The 21,473-nt window shown below is 50.5% G+C and overlaps 1 protein-coding gene across 1 annotated transcript in view; it reads right to left on the minus strand.

The window, feature by feature from the left end:
- The window catches only part of MICAL3 (microtubule associated monooxygenase, calponin and LIM domain containing 3), a 134,857-nt gene extending 123,419 nt beyond the window's left edge, over nt 1-11,438 (minus strand). The window contains exon 1 of the mRNA XM_088470556.1: nt 11,305-11,438. The gene's annotated coding sequence lies outside the window, so the exon portion shown is untranslated. The remainder of the gene's footprint in view (nt 1-11,304) is intronic.
- Nucleotides 11,439-21,473: the final 10,035 nt, after the last annotated feature.

The raw sequence follows: 21,473 nt of genomic DNA on the forward strand, positions 1-21,473 counted from the left end.
TGGTCCAGCACCAAATCAAATTATTTACGGTCAATGTAATGTAAATATGTGGACAAACGGAAGTGCAAACCTGTCCACCACCACATAACTGAGGATGACAGGGGAGCACAATTTACTTCACTTTACTAGATTTTTCTCTTTCTCAATAACAAACTTTAAAAACTTAGGGGCACTGTGAAAACAATGCTGATAATCTAGGGCGCCGTGATTCAAAATAGTTTGGGAACCGCTGACCTAAACAAAAACTCTAATAACAGGTTATTGTACAGTTTAGCACTGTGCAATATAAATCTCAGGATATATGTGACGTACTTGGCTTGTAGCTGTCCCCAGGGAGAATACACAATGTGTGATCTGTGGTAAAAAAAATAAAAAGTCTGAGAGCAAAATCCAGATACTATTTAAAATAATAGTATAGTTTATTTCATCTCATCGTAAACCACGGAGCAGTTACTGCAATGCATATAATGGGTGCAGGGTGTGCGGGAAACACGGGCCCCTGGGTCCAGGGGGGCCCCGAAGAGTGCACCCATCATATTACTTACCTCTCCGGAGTCCATCATAGGCGGAAGTCTGGCGCTGTAAAAACGACTGGAAAATGTCTGCCGTGGCTATTTTCCTGTCGTTTGCGCAGTACAGGGAAAATGGCCACAGCGGCCATTTTCCCGGTGACCTGTGCATACTCTATAGACTCTGGGCACACTCTAGTGCCCAGAGTCTATAACTCCGGTGCTGGCCACAGCTCAGTGCGCTGCCGGGTGCCGGACAGAGAGGAGGGGGCCCGTGTCGGAGACTGCACACGGGCCCCCTCCTCTCTATAAACACCCCTGCTGCAATGGTTTCTCCTCACCCCATCCCAGGGTTACTGCAGTCAGTGCCTCGCTTGCAGTGGGCATTAGGTTCACATGCCCCAGGGCTAAGACACAAAGATGACAGCGCGCCCATTGTCAAAGTGCGTACTGTATGGTGTAATGGTGCTTACACACGGTCAGATCTGTCAGATGAACAATTGAACTATTTTTACCAACGATTTTAACGATTTCTGACAGTATTACAATGAATTAAGGTCCTGATTCAGACCCACTCGCGAGCGGCTGTCCGCTCGCAAGTGGGTCGATGTTCTGCACTGAGCATGCGCACGACAGAGGGAGCTCCGTCGTGCACATGCGCCAGACGCGACGAGCGAAGGAAAGTCCTTCGCTCGTTGTGTCTGATCAAAGGGGGCGTGCTGTCGATGTTGATTGACAGCACGCCCCCTTTGGTGGGCATGCCGGGGGCGTGCCTCCCTGACGAGGGCGTTCCCACGGGAACGCCTCCCATCAGAAGCCGGCCCACTGACATCACTAGTGATGTCAGTGGGAGTGATTTTGGCTCTGATAGAGCCAAAATCACTCCGGGGCTTGCGGTTGAAAACCTCAACCGCAGGCTCCGGCTCGCAGTTTCGATGGTCGCGATGGTCACGACCATCGCGGCCATCAAACTGCACGCTCGTATAGGCTGTGGGTGGTGACCCACAGCTATACGAGCGTCCAGGAGGACGCTCCATTTTTATGGAGGGCAGCCCTCATTCAGAGCGTGCGCTCTGCTCAGAGCGTACGGCTCTGAATGAGGGCCTAAATCGTCAAAATCTGACTGCAAACACATCAGATGTCAGAGATCGTTATCTGACATGCGGGAACGAGCATCGTTCATTGTTACAGGCTCACATGTCACATTTTCTTTCAGATATGAACGATTTTTAAAATCGTTATCGTTCATATCTGACAACAAATCTGACCGTGTGTACGCACCATAACACAATAGCACTTACAATATAATACATGGCAAAGCACATAGGACCTTATTCAGAGGCAGCCGTACGGTCTATGACCGCACGGCCGCCTCGATGTTTTGCCAGTGCGCATGCGCTCGAGGGAGCCGGCTCCTTCGTGCGCATGCATGAGACCCGCTACGACCGACAGCGCCGGTCGTAGCGGGTCTCTTTCCAAAGGGGGCGAGCTGTCGATGTTGATTGACAGCTCGCCCCGTTTGGAAGGCGGGCCGGGGGGGTGGCAGCCCAAACGTAGGCGTTCCCATGGGAACGCCTGCCGTTTGGGGGAGGCCCCACTGACATCACTAGTGATGTCAGTGGAGAGCTTCCGTCTCTGACAGAGCCAGAAGCTCTCCGGGGCTTACGACAAGTGAGACCCTACCCTAGGGTCTCGTCGTAAGCCCCGATGGTCGCGATGGTCAGAGACCATCGCGACCATCACCCGAGCGGTCGTTAGAGCTGTCGGTGTTAACCCACAGCCTAACGACCGCAACAGAGGTGGGCGGTCAGGATGCAAGTGGCCGCCCAGTTTCTGAGCGACCGCTTGCATCCTCCGACCGCCTCTGAATGAGGCCCATAGAGTATATGTGGGGATACAGGGCGTATTTGTAGCCCTTTCTGCCCACTCAAACCTCCTGGTCAGCCTTGCACATTAGGCAAAGACCCCTAGAAAGATAAAAAGGCGCATATATGTACATCAGTGATACGGGCTGCTATGGCGTATCATTAAGAAATTAGTAGCTGGTACACCGTATCTCCTAACTCCTTACTACCGCCACCATTATCTGCGTTACCGAGCGAGTCACACCGCTCTGCAGCGAAATGGAGCCCTGGCCGTCTTTGACCAGGGGTAGACCAGCAGCTCCCATGCTCACGCAGCGACGATAAACAGGGGCATGACGCGAGGCCATGCCATTGTTTGCACCCACGAAGCGTACTGCTGAGAAATTGAAAGAGCTTTCACCACTGAGATATACATACTAATATGTAGGATATATATCTTCAAAGGCTTCTGACAAAGAAATTAACCCTAGTCTGTGAGTGTCCTTGTGATAGAGAATATAAGGGGAGATGTATCAAAGCATGCAGAGAGAGAGAGATCGATGCTGATTGGCTGGTACTTTAACTGTCATTTTAACGGCTGTGTTTTAAAAATAACAGGAGCTGATTGGTTGGTCCTTTATCTCTCTCAAGGTTTGATACATCTCAGTCTTTAGCTCTCTCCAAGGTTTGATACATCTCCCCCATATATTATATACTCCACTGCATAATATGTGTGCGGCGCTATGTAAATAATAACTGTTAATTATATATAAAAAATAGGCCATGATGATGTCACACTGTGCTTTTCTAGAGACAATCTATATTGAACACCCGTTAGCGTTCTCCCTTGCGTTGCGCAGGCTGTGGAACCAGGACTTTCTCCCCACCTCACCCCTGCAGCGGCCACGGGGTCACCGCGCCCTGCCAAGTATCCCTCTCTGCAGCTGGCAGACCTCTAGGAAGTGCTGGGCTGATCTGGTAGGTCTGTCGGCCAAGGGCAATCACCGGCTCTTAGACCTAATGAGATTAACGAAACAGAAGAGACCATCTGACGCCTTCACCTAAACTGCAAATCACTCCCAAGATCACAACGATAGGATTCGCCTCGCCCACAGCGCCGGTCAGTGCTGGCATAGACCCCCTCCGTTAGCCCTGCAATGTTATTTCCCTGATCACGGCTGCCCTAATCTGACCACACACACCGTGCATGGGATCCCCCCATGGGCACAATGACTACATTAACTCCTTAAGTGCCGGCACCTTTAACTGCATGTTGCAGGGTACTGACAAAGGGGTTTATGTATCAAGCCTTGAAGAGAGATAAAGTACCAATCAATCAGCTCCTAACTGTCAGGTTACAGGCTCAACTTGAAATATGACAGTTAAGCTGGGTACACTCTAAACGACGATCCGGTGCCCGACCGCCTTTTATGCCGACCCCTGCTGCATGGGGTCGTCGGCTGCATCGTCGGGTAGGGCTGACCTGACGATGTGGCTGACGACCCCACGGGAGCGCGCACAACGTGACATAGTGCGTACACACTGGACGGTTTGTCGTTTCCAATGCATTGAAATCGGGCAAATCATTAATAAAATGTCTAGAGTGTGCGCACCTTGAGAAGCTGATTGGTTGGAACTTTATCTCTCTCCAGGCTCTGATACATCTCCCCTCCAAGTCTACTGACTGATGTACACTCCATTTCCACTCTTTCAGACATAATTTTTCTCCGGATAGGTGCATTATGCGGCCGCCCGCTGTAGAGGGGTGTGTGAGTGACCAGGAGCAGGGATAGAGTCAGGGGGTAATGGGATTAATTATCATATGGCGCGTTTCGCTGCTCTCGGCAGTAAAATCCTCTGTGGCTTTGGATGTGGAGCATGTGGGCAGCTGTACTCCGCAAATGGAAACTCCAGCTCTATGTACATTTATACACGGAGACCATAGTTCATATAGTGTCAGGATACAGAAACATTATGGGCCATATTTAAGGCGCAAGGAGTCAATATAGCTACTATTAGCACCTCGGCACAACAGTGTTACAATGTGTGACAGGGGAGAAGATTTAAAATGTGCAGATACATATAAAAAATAAAGTGAGAAACCGAAAGATATTGGGCGGGATGTAGTAAGCGTCGATTCCGCAATGCGATACATCCCCCTGGCTTTGCGTACATACCGCGGTTCATTACCGCTGTATCTACGAAAAATTTTGCAAAGGACAGCTCTCCCGATAAGAGCTTTCCTTTGCGATGCTGCCGGGCAGAGAGATTTCCGGGTTGAACTCCCGCGGGCCGCGGGGGCTCATGGAAGGGATCCGATCGGATCCCTCGTCGCGATGAGAAGTCAATAGGCTGCTATTGGGTAACACCACCTGAAGGTAATGTTACCTAGGGATGCAAAGCACTGGAATGCATCACATTCTGGTGCTTAGTACATTAGAGGAATGCGGTAAAACTCCAGAAAACTGCATTTTTCAGAGGGTTTTACTGCATTTTCCCCTTTAGTACATCCCGCCCATTTTATATTACTTTTAAAGTAGAAGTTATTTTGCTTGCGAGATGGATCATATTAGTAAACTGATGATACAAGCACGGCTGGTGGGACATTGCCCAGGATGCTTTGATCGGCCAGGGTAAGGACAATTTTTACAGTTTTGGTGAGGCCTTATGGCTCTATAAATTCATTTACTCCACCCGTGTGCCCACATTTTTTCACTTTTGTTTTTGTCTTGTATGGTCACTTCTTTGGGGAAGGGAAGGACGGGTCCGTCACGCCATTATCCTCCCCAATTTTATTGGAGGCCTCTACTCATGTGGGAGCTGAAGACTCCAGCCCCTGAGGAAGGCTATGGCTGACCATGGGTGAATGCCAGGAGACCATCTGAGTCTTGCAGAGGAGGTAGACCTGAAGAGCCTTACCCCATAAGGAGCCTTATGGTTCCAAGGAATGTGCAGTAGGGACCATCTTCCTTCTGGGCAACCCAGAGCTCCAGCACCTATTACTTATGCCGACCATAGCAGTAATATAAATGCTCCATCGTACAGGGCAGATTATGTCTATCCGCATGGCGATGGTTTCCGGATGCTGCCCATGTGTTAGGAGAGTGACCAGCATTTGGACACTGAGGGCCTGATTCAGACCCGCTTGCGAGCGCGCAGCACTCGCAAGCGGGTCGATGGTCCCCCACTGCTTATGCGCACGCCGGAGCCGGCTCTGGACAGCAATGGGCGCTCCGTCGCTACGGGTCTCGCACCAAAGCGGGGCAGCTGTCGATTGTGATTGACAGCTTGCCCCATTTTGGAGGCGGGCAGGGGGGGGTGGCTGGCCAAACGGAGGCGTTCCCGAAGGAACGCCTGCCGTTTGGGGGCGGCCCCATTGACCAACCGAGTGAGGTCAGTGGTGTGCTCCCTGCTCTATTAGAGCAGGAAGCTCACTGGGGCTTGCGGGAACGAGACCCTACCACAAGGGTCTTGTTGCAAGCTATGCGAGCGTCCAGGAGGCCGTCTTTATACAAAAAAAAAAATGGACGCCCTGATTCATAGCGAGCACTCTCCAAGAGCGTCCGGCACTGAATCAGGCCCTGAGTCCATAATATTAGCAGAGTTGGGACTCTTAACAGGACTCTGAGCCCTGGGAGTACCGATGGCGCGGGCTGGATTGGTGAAGGGCGCAGCAAAGGTATCGTAGCGGTTATTCCACACGTGAAACGTTTTAACCAGTTCTTGTGTTTATTAACCAGGCAGAAATACAGGTGGCTTCTGACACAGGGATAAAACAGGTACAATATAACTGGGGCGATTAGGTATGCTGGGGCGTTGTAGTTCACCAGGTGAAATCGGGGAATACACCTTAGTGGCATATTCCCTGATTTCACCTGGCGAGCTACCACCTGATTAGTGGTGGTTGGCGCTAGGCAAGCGTGGGTGGTACAGGGTGTATGGGAGACCTGTGTGGTCTTTTTAGGCTGTAACGCTGGGGAGAATCTCAGGGCGCGATCGTCTAACATGGACGCCAAGTAGAAAGACTCGCGGAGAGAAGACGCCCATGCGCAGTAGCACATATCGGAGTTCAGGCCTCCCGGCAGGACCGTGCCGGGTCCTAGAGACCGCCATCTCACACTAATGGATGGAGGCAGCGCAGAACGCTCACTATTTACTTTCGTTTGGTCAGGGGATGCGTCTGTATATTTAATTTTTCAGCATCAATAGCCCCAGAGGGACGCTGGATGTGATTAGTGGAAGAGACAGTTAGTCCTTTGTCTGTGTCCCAGACATTTATTACCACAGTTATCAGTGCACAAAAACAAACAAAAAGATCTGTGTTTTATTCTTCCGTACTAATCAGAGAAGATCCGGCAGCTCTGTCACGCTGATAGCGATGGGCAATCTCCGATGGAAACTTTCAAATCTGGTTTATATGTAATCGGACATAATAATTATGTACAGCACGCACGGTGCGCGATCCGGCTGCAAAACCTTGTGTTCATTGATGCAGGGTATATGTGTAAGACACACTCGTAGACGTGGCGTCCAGGAGACGCCATGAGCAGGTCTACAGTGACAGGTTGTGGGGTGGTCACGTTATCACGACCGTCGCTGTATTATGGTCTCGGGGAGCCTTCCCGGGTATTCTATGAGAGACGGCGTGTAGGATTAACATTCCTGTGCGTGGTAAATGTTGGTGCCCACGTCACTGGGGAGTAGTGGCCTCACCGAGAATGGCGGTTTAAGAACATACGGAAATTAGGGTGAGATGTTTCAAAGCTTGGAGAGAGATAAAGGGCCTAATTCAGCAATGCTGAACGTAGATTCACGATTATCGTCATGAAATGGCGAACATCACTGCGATGTTCAGGTGCGCACAGATGGACAAAATTTTTGGCGCTGCGATGTTGCGGCCATTGCATTTAATTTCGTTGCCCCCGTCAGTCACATTAAATCACACATACGGTAGCCCTGACATCGCAAGTTTTCCTGCTCACTCCTATGGGATGTGAGGCAAAACTTGCGATTTACATTTGTTGTTCCCAAATTTTTTTAGGAAGCTGCAACATGTTGCCATATTTATTAGAAATGTCAACCCAGACTGGTCTGTTAGGGCACTGGGTAAACCCCCTGTGTGCGTCCCTGCTTCAGAGCTCCGCCCACTACCAGGGGGGAGCTGGTCCCTATAGTACTGCTTCTGGCAATACTACATTGGTCAGCTTTTGGGGCATGCAGGCGGGAAGCCGTCGGACCTAATCCCGACAGCCGGCTTCCCGACTGCTTAATCCCGGCGAGGGTTAAATGACAGGGGTCTAGATCTAGATGGCTGTCATTTTACCAACGCCCGGCATCCTGATCGAAGGGACGCCGGGTGCCGAGCGTGGATAGCCGCTGGGGGGGGAGGGTTAGGTTTAGGGTTCCCTGGGGGGATTTATGGTTAGGCACCCCCTCGGGAGGTTAGGGTTAGGCTAGGGGGATGGAGGGTTAGGGTTAGGCACCCCCCCGGGGGACTTGGGTTTAGGTGGCGGGGAAGGGGGGTTTAGGCACTTAGATGGGGTAGGAGAGGCACCCCTAAGGGAGGGTTAGGGTTAGGGGAGGGAATTAGGTTAGCGATACTTACCTTAGGGACGATCTGGATTTTCACCCATGTTGGGCAGCCGCTGTCAGGATTCCAACATGCGTCCGGCAGTAAATCACGCCGATTCCGCTTTTGGTTGCTACAGCTTCTGCTGTGTACTAGGGATGGCCATTGACCATCGATGATTGACAAACATCGATTGCAAAACCATAGTCCATCGGTGGTTAACTATCGATGGCACAGAGCCAAAAAATTAGATTTTTTTTTTTTTCCCCACCTCCATGTACCAGGTCACGGAGCCCTGACACGACCCGCGGAACCCTGCCTCTGATGTCACTGGATAGTAGAGTATCGCTGCAATGTGATGTCACTGGATAGGAGAGTAGCCCTACCTGTGATGTCACTGGATAGGAGAGTAACCCTGCCTGTGATGTCACTGGATAGGAGAGTAACCCTGCCTGTGATGTCACTGGATAGGAGAGTAACCCTGCCTGTGATGTCACTGGATAGGAGAGTAGCCCTGCCTGTGATGTCACTGGTTAGGAGAGTGGCTCTGAGCTGTGATGTCACCGGCTGGGCATGTAGTGCTGCGTTGTGATGTCACAATACTAGAGTGTGGCATAGGACTATGATATCACTGGCTTGGAAATTGGTGATGTGATGCAGCGGCTGGGAGTTTTGCTGTATGCTGTGATATCAACAACTGGGAGTATTGCGCTACATAGTCACTGAGGTAGGTAGGTCCTGAAATGTAACATGAGGGTCGAGGCGTAGTTGAATACAAGTTGCCGCATCCATCAGCTCCTAATACAGCAATTACACCAACTATCTATTCCTATATACATGGGACATCTACTTACAATTCAGCCCTTATATACATAAATTAATGTGCATAATGTTATGGCAGGCGTGTCCTGCCCACTGCTACAGACCATCTGCTACATGGGGATAATACGTCTCTTTGTGTGATTTTTCTGCTGTCCCTTTAAACATTCAGAATATGCCCACTGTTTCATTTGCAAGTTAATATCACTCTGCCATGGAACGCGCCATACATACTGCCCGTATTGCGGATACTTAGAGGGTGAATCTGAGGTGGGAGTAAAGTAATAAGAGCAAGTGACTTTGGGGCTCATTTATCCTTAATTGCATTGCGACCTGGGGGCCCGATTCAGGCACGTTCGCTAGGCTGTGTTCGCACGCAGCCTGCTGATGTTTGCGCTCTGTGCATGCGTACGCATCTCATTGTGCGTGCGCGAACCAGTCTGTGCGAACGCGAAGCGCTCGCCCCTTGTGTATAGACGCCTCACTAGCTTGAGTGACTGGACGAGCCGTTGGTGGGTGGTAACGGGTTGGTTGCTGGAAATGGGGGAGTGGCGTGCCTGAGCGTCTTAACGCCGTTTCAGAGATGTACATATTAAGACGCAGCATCATAGTACACGTCACTTGGCTGCTTTTTACACTGATGCACTCGCAGTGCTTGTGGTAGGGTATGGTCAGCCACAAGTGCTGCGTTCACTTCCGATGGTACTCGATATTACCGATGGTCCGAATCGGGCCCTGGCTGCGATATTGTCACCCATGATCGCATTGTGCGATGCGATATTGCGCCAGGATGTATCCGAAAGGTGACTGTCCCTGCGATGTTCTCAGAGTGGGAAGACCGCATTAGTGGTTTCTTTATTCCTGCACATGCGTGGTCTACAGACCATACATGCGTGGCGGCTGTTGCCGGGGAGGGTTCCTCCACAATCCTCTCCTGGTAATTTCACAAACTGGATCCCATAAGCTACAGCAGCACAACACTGCCTTCAGATGGCTTTAGCTGCGTGGACCGAGCTCCGGAATCCTTTGCATTCCGGAGCTTGGTAAATCTGACAGCATCGCATCCCCCATAGATACCTATATAGGGATGGCCATCAGTGGGGTGTCCCATCGGTGATTACCATCGATTACACACAACCATCTATGGTGATCGATCGATGGTCACCTCTGCTGCTGGCACGCCGGGCCGTGGGCCAATTAAAAATGGGGGTGGGGCTTAGCGGCCTCCGGGGCTGGGCTAAGCTCTGTCTGCTGCTAAAAAAAACAAAAATAAAAATATTCTCCTACTCATCCATCGATGGCAGAGAAACATTGGTTCTCTGCCATCAATGGCAAAAGTGGTTGACATCGGCCAGCAACCATCGATGTTCTTGAAACATTGATGGCAGTTCAGTGGCCATCCCTAAACGTATGGGGGCTGAGGCTGCAGCTGTTGTCAGTAAAGGAGCGATCTCTCCATAGTACATCTGAGTGATACTAGATATACTGAATGTGCTGTAAATATTTAGTGATAGATAGGCCTCTTTGCATCAGGGGGGGCAGATGTAACATATACAGGAAAAGTTCGATTTTCGTGCGCTAGCTGACATCTGAATTGCTGTGTAATAATAAAGCTGCCCAGCGTGTGTGGGCTACATGCAGAAGCAGCCAGTACTTACTCTACATACAGACATAGGGCCTGATTCAGAGCCGGTAGCTATTTGCGCTCGCTCGTCCCGAAAATAGGGGTGGCTATTCAAATGAACCGATCGCTGTTTGCGGTCTGTTCATGCCTCTTGGTCTGAACGAGCGAACAAAACTTGAGTTCGTTTTTTGGGAAACTACGCCCCCTGGCCGCTCGCATCCTACGTCATGTCCGCTATTATTTAGATTAATCGAGTACATCGAACCGGGTATGAGCTGCTCGCTATTCTTGTGGTTGGTTTTTGCTACCACAATCTTACGAGCAGTTCTGGCTTAAAAAAAACCCAGTGACGTGGTCAATGACGCTGCTGTTTTAATTATGCACACCCATAAAACGCCCGTATTGACCTTTAAGCACGCCTGCGATCGGATCTCCACTCCCCGTTTTCAAGCACCTTCCCCTGTTACCACCCACATACGCCTCATTCTGTCACTCAAATTATCAGGCATTCGCTATTTTGCGAGCACATGAATTTCGGCCGCACTGACTGGTTCGCGCATGCGTATTACGATCCGTACGCATGCGCAGTTGGGCAAACATCGCTCGGAGCGAACGAGCTGCCACTTGCGTCCGGCTCTGAATCAGGCCCATAAATACATATATTTGCCCCTTCCCCCCTTACAGTGCAGTGTGTCCAGGTGCAAAGTTGCTTTTTTTTTTTTTTTGCTTTGCTCCCAACTCTTTATCAGCCCTAAAATGCGTTTGGTTATTATTTGACATCCAACATGAAGAAGGACAAAGCCCCGTTTGTATGAATAATCCGTATTTACACAGTACAGGGCGTAGACATGGTGTATCATTGTATGACATAGCTGAGATCAATAGTCTCTGTCTGCCTGACATCATTCCATCTCCTCTCCCTAATGACGAGACTCTTACCTAGGAGGTGTCGGCATCTTCCCAGTTAAATCCCTCATTAAAGACCCCCGCTCATCCGCCGCCTTCTGCTGGCTGTCAGGTCCCCACACAGCACATACTCATGTTTTGTCTGCCAAGAAAACAAGATTATCCCATGGGAGACCCTTCCTCTGACTCAAAGACAGGCGCAGATCCATTACCCCCTCCCTCCCTCTCCATCATCCGCCTGTGGTCCTGCCTGATGATATTACATCCCGTCACCGTGTTGCCATGGGGATAAAGATGGAGCTGGCGTCTCCCCTCCCTCCCCGCTGCACCTTCGGGGGACTCTTATCCCGTTCATCTCCTCCAGGCGGAGAATATGACAGCGGGACGGATCTTCATCGCCTAGCCCGTCGCCTGCGTATTACCTCGCAGGATGTTTTTAGCTAATACGGGCAAAACTGCGCCGACATGCAGTGGTTGATGCAGAGTTGGATGCAAGTCCGTTTGCGGAGCGCATCTTACGTTTTTGTTTTTTCGTCCGCATTACACGTGCTCACACTTATTTATGCTCCCGGAATGTCCGGGAGACTCCCAGAAAAAGTTGGTGTCACTCCAGCATCCTGGCCACTTGGGCAGGAAGGTGTGCGAGAGGTGCCAGGTATTGGGGCGTTACTGGCGTACGGTACGACACCTGCATTAGGTCGTATCGGACCGTTGTTAGATCGTCCAAGGCCGGTGCTACCATTAGGCAACCGCCTAAGGGCGCTGGCCACTGGAGGGCGCTGCTGAGTCCACAAAGAAAATAAATAATGGCTTATTATGAATTTGTGGCAGTGTTATGAGGTACATTATGATTTTGGCGCTCTGCTGTGTGTAATATTCTATATGGTATATTATGAATTTGGGACACTGCTGTGTGGCATGGTATTTAACTGGGGAGACTGACGCGTGGCCTATTATGAATTGGAGGGAGCAGAGGCGGTTGGTAAAATGTTGCCTAGGGCGCCCGGATACCTTGCACCGGCCCTGAGATCGTCGCGTCTTTCAAGTGTGTACTCAGCTTTAGGGGGCTTTCTAACCCTGTTTGATTCTTTGATACATATATGTTTTTCTATTGCTTATTTGAGGTAAACAGGAGCAGAACATTGTGTAATAGGTGAAGCAGCGGGTTATGGTGTTGTTATAGCTGCTTAGCGGTCAGTTCCTGTATACAGAACGGAGCGTTTATTTCCTGTCTCAGGTATATTACGAGGCTCCATTTCCTGTCATGTTTCTTCACACTGTGAGCGGGCGACATTAACTTCATCCCACTTCCCTGTTCTCAGCAGGAAACATCAGGTTGTTTATATAACCCCCTGTGCGACCGACCGACCGAATGCAACTAAACTGGCCACGGGCTGGTTATAGCTGGGCCACTGTAGGCTCCTGTCCTAGCCCACCAGCTTCAGAGGGACTCCATGTCCGGTGAGTACGACAGGGGCCCATTTAGAGCTGCATGCGTACTGGCCCCAATTGCGCTCACTCTTCCTGCACGGAAACTGTGTTCCTGATTCAGAGCCGGACGCTCTGACAGAGCGCTCGCTCTGAATCAGGGCCGTCCCTCCTACTTTTTGGAGCTGCCTCCTGGCCATCCGCATAGCTGTGGGTGACCACCCACAGCTATAGCGAGCGGCCAAAATGATGGTCGTGATGGTCAAGACCATCGCGACCATCGGGCTTGCGACAAGACCCTTGCGGTAGGGTCTCGCTGCCGCAAGCCCTGGAGTGCTTTTGGCTCTATCAGAGCCGAAAGCACTCCCACTGACATCACTAGTGATGTCAGTGGGGCTGGCCCCAGACAGTAGACGTTCCCAGGGGAACGCTTCCGTCTAGGCAGCCATGCCCCCAGCACGCCTACCTAAGGGGGCGTGCTGTCAATCACCATCGACAGCACGCCCCCTTTGGTGCGAGACCCATAACGACGGCTTGGCCGTCGTTATTTGGGTCTCGCGCATACGCACGACTGAGCCGCCTCCGTCGTGCGCATGCGCTCTTGGGCAACATCGACCCGCTTGCGAGCGCTCAGCGCTCACGAGCGGGTCTGAATCAGGTCCTAAATACCGATATTCGCCTGTATACCGCAGGGCGTCTATTCAGCCATACCACCCCCATAGGTGCAAGAGGGACATCCGAATTAAGGATGTCTACGTACGCACAACTCTATATAGAACGCAATTCCGGCTACGCGCACACTCGCTAAACTTACCCTACATGCCGACGCCCCACTGACAGCCAGTTCAGCTCATTCAGCCTGAAGTGGAGTTGGGCCTGAGAAGCGTACAACTTGGATTCGCTCGTAGGTGATTACGCTAAACTACGGAGCAAGGGCGGAGAAAACAAAACTGCAAGACCCGTCCACAACTCTGAATGGGCTTCTGAATGTCCAACTCCTCACAAAAGACTACGGGGGAAATTTATCAAAGCATTGGAGAGAAGTGAAGTGGAGAGAGACTAAGGTCTATGGCCCTGGTCACCACCCACACCATATACGAGCGTGCAGGATGATGGTCGCGATGGTCTTGACCATCGCGACCATCGAAACTGCGAGCAACAGCCTGCGGTTGAGGTTTTCAACCGCAAGGCCAGGAGTGATTTTGGCTCTATCAGAGCCAAAATCACTCCCACTGACATCACTAGTGATGTCAGTGGGGCCGGCTTCAGACGGTAGGCGTTCCCTTGGGAACGCCTCCGTCTGGCAGGCATGCCCCCGGCACGCCCACCAAAGGGGGCGTGCTGTCAGTCAACATCGACAGCACGCCCCCTTTGATGAGACACTACGAGCGAAGGAAAGTCCTTCGCTCGTCGTGTCTCGCGCATGCGCACGACGCAGCTCCCTCCGTCGTGCGCATGCGCAGTGCAGACCATCGACCCACTTGCGAGCGGACAGACGCTCGCGAGTGGGTCTGAATGAGGGCCTATTTACTGAGCCTTGGATGGAGATAAAGTGAACGGAGATAAAAGTCCCAACCAATCAGCTCCTAACTGTAATTTTTCAAACGCAGCCTGTGACATGGCATTTAGGAGCTGATTGGATGGGAGCTTATCTCCATCCAAGGCTTAGTAAATAGACCCCAAAGTACAAACCAATCAGCTCCTAACTGTTATTTTTCAAGCACAGCCTGTAATGGGACAGTCAGGAACTGTTTGGATGGTACTTTGGGTTTGATGAATGTCCCCTATTTATTTTTAACCAACATCTCCTCCTAAATAACAGAACCGTGCGGCCCAGTTTGGGAGAAACTCGCACTTGAATCTACTTCCATCTCCCCAGATCCTGTACTCAAAGACTGAACATCTGTCACTAATAGGGCACTTGTAGGACCCATGTGCTGGCGTCCGGCGAGGAGGCCGAGCTCTCTCCCCACGCCTGGGTGCACCTGTCTCTTAACCCCCTAGTTTATTGGTGTCATTGCTGAGGCGGTTGATTAGAACATTAGTCGCTGGTAGTTTAATGGCCGCCACTGATTGATGAGCGAGACGTCTCTATTACACAGACTAGTGCATTCAGCCGCCTGGATCCATATACCCAGCTCTTATCCTGATTTTTCCGCCTGTCTATACTGAGGGGTTGCCCCCGGGGACTGTAATATAGCCGCTATTGATCTATTGATTAGTATGACCAGGCCTTGGAACTATGCTCAATAGTTTGTACAAGTACCGGAAGGATCATAGACGCTGCGTGTGTTAATTCTGCAGGGGGTCCGGTTACCGTTCCTGTTATAGTGATCAGCAGATCCCTATTTTTACACGCTGTGGCGCTGCGTTTACAGCGGATGTACGTCCGCCCAGGAGTATGCACAAATGTCTGTCGCTGGATAGATCGCAGATATTTCCTGCATTTTGCGCAAAAATTGCACCATATAATGTATATGGGGACATAACAGTAGCGCAATTTACCTTGCGAGGGCGTTAACCTACTCCTGCGCTGGAAGAGTTAAGAGGTATCTATTTGAATCCTTCCGCTACCACTGGCCCACGAATTGCGCAGTAACACTGCCAGGACGGGACACAGCAGAGTGAACTTTCCCGCTATTATTAGCAGCAGAATAATGGCGGCATCGCTGAGCCAGCTGCCGATGATGAATTGTTCTAAAACCAATTCCAGCGGAAATGTGGAGTGATAGGGTTTGGGGCATTTATCACTTTGTTGATAAATAGGCCCCTTTGCCCTATGGGAACTGGAGCTGTAGAGAATTGATATGAAGTCATCTATTTCCAATTACAGGTAAAATGAGCAGGAATTGGAAATGGGGCTCCCGTGCTGACCCCGATGGATGTTTCCAATTTGGACCTGGAATATTTAGATAACGGACCCATTTTCTTTGCTATTTTTCTGGCGTCAATTTTTCACTTCCATTACTGGATGAAACGGGGCGTCCGAATGCTAAAGTGTGAGTTTGACTTCTGCAACATCTGTTTCCCAAATGGCGGATCCTTGTCATGTAGATATCGCTCCCTATAATGTCAGCTTACTGTATTTTGGATCGAATCGACCTCGCCAGCATTACCATGCTATCAATCTGAGCTCGGCTTGTTTTAGATCATAGATAATAGATTCTGGGCCTGATTCAGACCCGGTCGCAAGCGCTGAGCGCTCGCAGCGGGGTCGATGGTGGCCCAGAGCGCAAGCGCACGACGGAGCCGGCTCCGTCGTGCGCATGCGCGAGACCCGGATAGCGACGGGCAATCCGTCGCTCCGGGTCTCGCACCAAAGGGGGCGTGGTGTCGATGTTGAGTGACAGCACGCCCCCTTTGGTGGGCGGGCCGGGGGGGTGGCTGCCCAGACGGAGGCGTTCCCTTGAGAGCGCCTAACGCCTACCGTTAGAGCTTTCGGCTCTAACAGAGCTTTCGGCTCTGTTAGAGCCGAAAGCTCTCTGGGGCTTGCGGCCACGAGACCCTACCACAAGGGTCTCATCGCAAGCCCGATGGTCAAGACCATCGCGACCATCATCCTGGCCGCTCGCATTAGCTGTGGGTGGCAACCCACAGCAATGCGAGTAGCCAGGAGGGCGCTCTATAAATAAAAAAAAAAAATACGCCCTGATTCAGAGCGAGCGCTCTGTCAGAGCGTCCGGCTCTGAATCAGGGCCTCTGTGTGGAGTTTGGACAGTGAAAGATGGACCCGGGGTGAAGTTCAAATACATGAGCAATATGTCCAAACGTCAGTAGTTTAGATTCTGCTTTGGGTTTCAAGTCTTTAATATGTCCTAATTCTGTGCTCTTCCTCCTGCAGCAAATCTGCTGGGGTCATTCAGAGTCGGTCGCAAGCGCTGAGCGATTGCAACTGACTTGATGTTGCCCCACTGGGCATGCACACGACGGAGCCAGCTCTGTCGTGCACATGCGCGAGACCCGGCTAGCGACGGACGCTCCGTCGCTAGGGGTCTCGCAGCAGACGGGGCGAGCTGTCGATGGTGAGTGACAGCTCGCCCCGTTTGGGAGGCAGGCTGGGGGCGTGCCTGCCCAAATGGAGGCATTCCCGCCGGAACGCTTGCCGTTTGGGGGCAGCCCCACTGTCATCATTGCTGATGTCAATGGGGAGCTTCCTGCTCGATCAGAGCAGGAAGCTCCTTGGGGCTTACGAGTGCCCAGACCGAACCTTAGGGCCTGGTTGTAAGCTCTGATGGTCGCGATGGTCTTGACCATCACGACCATCACTCATGTCGGTCGCTAGAGCTGTGGGTGTTAACCCACAGCTTAGCGATCGACAAGGAGGCGGTCGTTCAGGATGCAAGCGGCCGTCCTGATTCAGTGAGACCGCTTGCAACTAACGACCGCCTCTGAATGAGGTCCACTGTCCCTTGTGTAAAATCTGAGTTCCTGCAAATAGGTTTCTAGCACTGATTCTCCAGCCTGCGTTCTATACCAGGATGTGAGAGCACCACAAACGTTATCTTTCCCATGTTAGCGAAACGCGATGTTATTTAGCCAACATGCTGCAAAGTGGAACACTGTCACCGTAGGGAACGCAACGCCTCCATGTTTTTGGTTTGTCTAATTTTCCCAAATGGATCCCTAGTTTTCTCCCATTCCATAGACATTCAGTGAATATTCTGTTAGAGGGGCCTATTCATCAACACTAAAATAGCAGTTTTAAAGACATTTTCCTTAATTACCATTTTTTTAGTATTCATTAACACCATTAACGCCGAAGATATCACTGATATCTCCTGGTTAAGTCCGTCTGCGTCAATTTCCATACTCTCCGTACATTAGTATGGGGATACATATTAGTACATTAGTATGGGGATATTAGTACATTAGTATGGGGATATTAGTACATTAGTACAGTAGTATGGGGATATTAGTATATTAGTACATTAGTATGGGGATATTAGTACATTAGTATGGGGATATTAGTACATTAGTATGGGGATATTAGTACATTAGTATGGGGATATTAGTACATTAGTACATTAGTATGGGGATATTAGTACATTAGTATGGGGACATTAGTACATTAGTATGGGGACATTAGTACATTAGTATGGGGATATTAGTACATTAGTATGGGGATATGGAAATTAGTTTATTCATCAAATTCCGAAAATTTTCTTTTTTCGGAATTTGACAGTGTTACTATTCGCCACTCTCAGGTGGCGTACAGCGTGATATACAGCGTGAGCAGGTCCTCCTCGGCTCCCTCAATCGCTCCCTCGTCCGGCTGCTGCTCTGACACAGACTGTGGGGGCGATTCAGACCCGGACGCTAAGCTGCGCTCTCACACAGCCGTCAGGAGCTGGGTATGCAAATTCCGCAATCGCACTGTCTGGTGCAAGGACGCCCTCTATGTCATAGAGAGCGATGGCAGAGCGAACGCAGGCCGGTATAAAGACGCCCACTTTTCTTTCTTAGCCCACGTCATCTCCAGGAAGTGTATGATTAATCTGTAACATCGAGACCCATCGGAGCAGCACGCAGCACTTGAGGTAGACCCTACCCCTCCGCAAGCACTGCGATCACTGCAGGCTGAAATGCAACCAAGTGACGTGTACAATGACGCCTCCATGCTATTTATGGACACCCATTAAACGTCGTTTTGACGCCCAGACACTCCCTGCGTTCCCAGAACCACTCCCCCGTTCACAAGCACCTCGCCCTGTTACCACCCACAAACGGCGCTATCTGTCACTCAAAGTAGCGTCCAGTCTGTGTACTACGAGCGCACGATTCCCGGACGCAGTGACTGATTCGCGAATGCGTATTTTTGCCGCATGTGCAGATGGGCGACAATTGCCCATAGCGAGCGATCGTGACTTTCCGTCCGGGTCTGAATCAGGCCCTGTGTGTTCTCCCGGCAGAAGTGTAAAAAAAAAAAAAAAACACAATAAAGTAAAAAAACTAAAAAAAAATCTTCAGACGGTAGGTCCGGGGTCTGCGGCTGCAGCCTGTGTACCAGACAGTCAGGTTGGTGGGAGAGGGGAGCGAAGGGGAAGGAGGGGAGGGTTGAATAGGCCCCAGAGTGTTTAATATCTGAATCTGATAAAAAATAAGAGGCAGTATATTTGGATCTTGTGAATAAGTCAGCCCGTGCTCAAATTTATGCTGCTCCACCCCTGATCAGCTACGTTCAGCCCCTGCTCAGCTGTACACTGCCCCACCCCTGCTCAGCTGTACACTGCCACGCCCCTGCTCAGCTGTATGCTGCCACGCCCCTGCTCAGCTGTACACTGCCACGCCCCTGCTCAGCTGTATGCTGCCACGCCCCTGCTCAGCTGTACACTGCCACGCCCCTGCTCAGCTGTATGCTGCCACGCCCCTGCTCAGCTGTGTCTCACCCATGCTCGGCTGTGCCTCGCCCTTGCTATTTTTACTGCAGGTAGTAGTGGATTCACAAGTAATATACACAGTGGAGTCACATTATTATGACCACCAGCTAATAGCCAGAGTAACCGCCATGTGCAGCACGGACAGCAGCTGGGCGTGACTCAATAAGGTGCTGGTAGGTTGGCACAGGTATCTGGAGCCATGCTGACTGCAGTGTTTCCCACAGTTGCTGGAGAGTGCCTGGTGGAGTATCCATAGAGCCAACACAACGATCGAGGTCGTCCCACAGATGCTCAATTATGTTCATATCCAGGGAATTAGGGGTCCAGGGAAGTACGTGGAAGTCTGGGTCGTGCTCGTCCAACCGCTGACGGACATTACTAGCCGTGTGACATGTCGCATTGTCTTGCTGGAAGATCCCATCCGCCTCAGGGAAGACAATCAGCATGTATGGGTGTATGGGCGCTGCAAGGATGGATTCATAACCAAATCGGTTGAGGGCGCCTTCCACATGGACGAGTGAGCCCAGAGAATACCATGAAAACATTCCCCGGACCATAACGCTGCCACCACCACCAGCTTGTGTTCTTCCAGCAATGGTTGCAGGGTGTTTGTTCTCCGGTTTCTCACTCAACACGCCAATGTCCATCCATTCGCTGAAGCAGAAAACGTGACTCATTGGAGAAGACAACCCTTCGCCAATCAGCGGAGGTCCAATTCCGATACAGGCGTGAAAATTTAAGCCTTTTCCACCGATGCACCTTCGTTAGCCTAGATGAAGTGACCATCCATTTGCTTCTGAACCCCATACGCAGCAGGGTTCACTGAACTGTCATTTTAGACACGTCTGGTGGCCCCCAGGTTAATTTTGACGGTGAGCCGCTCCACTGTAGCGTGTCGGTCGGCCCTCACGCACCTTCGTAGCCGACGTTCACCTCTCAGATCAATGGCACGTGGTGCTTCGCAGTTTCCACGTCGGTTATTCGCAATGGTGCCATTTGTCCAGTCACGATACACCTTCACCACAAGCAGCACGCGAACAGTTCACAAACTGCGCTGTTTCAGAAATACTGCCATGCTTGGCCGGAAAGCCAATAATCATCCCTTTTTGCAACTCGGATAAATCGCCTCTTTTACCCATGACAGAAACCAGTGATGTGTGTGCAGACGGCCTATCGCACACCTTATATACCCACCAAGCCAGCGCACGGCACATGACGTACTTCATGGGCTACGCACTGCCGACGTCAAATGTAGGAGGTGGTCATAATACTGTTACTCGACTGTGTTTGACCAACTTATGAAAAACAGGACAATAATGTATACTGTAATATAAATAAAAACAGACGTGGAGAGTACATGACTCATATTCTACTCCTTCCACTAAATAACTCTCACAGGCTCATCTATCAAGTGACGATATGTAGAATATTGCTAATAGCGATAGGTAAAAGCACATAGCTACAACGAAGTAGTAATGTAATTTTAGTATCAATTAACGATTGTCAGGTTAAACATATATGGTACAGTATTTACTAATGAATGGTATGTTAGTAATACCTCTCGTTGTGCTATTTGGAACTCGCCTGGTCAAGCAGCTGTTAAACCAGCGCTGGCGAGCGATTGTTCCCCACGGCGCCCAGCGAACTGCATTAATTAGCTCCCACAATTCCTAGCGGCGTCTCTGTTGCCCGGGCAACCAATGAAGCAGGAAGTTGATGTGCACAGCTTTCCTCGATGCAAGGCGTCAGCGTGACTGGATGTCGCAGAGCGCATGCGCCTGCCAGACCGCGCCCACGAAGCCCCTGATTCGTCCGGAGCGATAAGCAAGAATTTTAACAGAAAAACAAATCAAAATACCCTAAAAAAAACAAATACAAGGTAACCTATGTACTGTATATATCAGGCACAAAGTGAACACAATTAAAATAAGGTTAATTAACAGCTGTAATGCAGCTCCCACTTACAGTGCTGGGAACACTTCTATATCTATACAAAACTAGTAAAATACAGAACAAGGGAGCGAATATAGAATAAAACAAATTTTGTTTAATATAACATGAAAAAACATAAATCACTAATAGATAATAAAACAATAAAAGAAATAGAAACAATGTCTATAGACAATAAATGCCACTGATTGGTCTCAAGTTTCCGGCATAGAATTGACTCTTAGATAGTGAGATGTTCCAATCAGTGGCGTATCTATAATGGGCGCAGTGTGTGCGGGGCACACGGGCTCCCGGGTCCAGGGGGGCCCCGCATCGCACACACTACACCCATGTTTTTTTTTTAAACTTACCTGTCCGTGGTCCCGCGTCGGGTGTCACTGCTGCTCAGAACACCGGAAAAATGGCCGCCGCGGCCATTTTCTGGGGTTCTGCGCAGTAGACTCCAGG

Source organism: Taudactylus pleione, unplaced genomic scaffold (genome assembly GCF_031769625.1).
Source record: "Taudactylus pleione unplaced genomic scaffold, aTauple2 ptg000101l, whole genome shotgun sequence".
In the NCBI taxonomy this organism is placed as follows: Eukaryota; Metazoa; Chordata; class Amphibia; order Anura; family Myobatrachidae; genus Taudactylus; species Taudactylus pleione.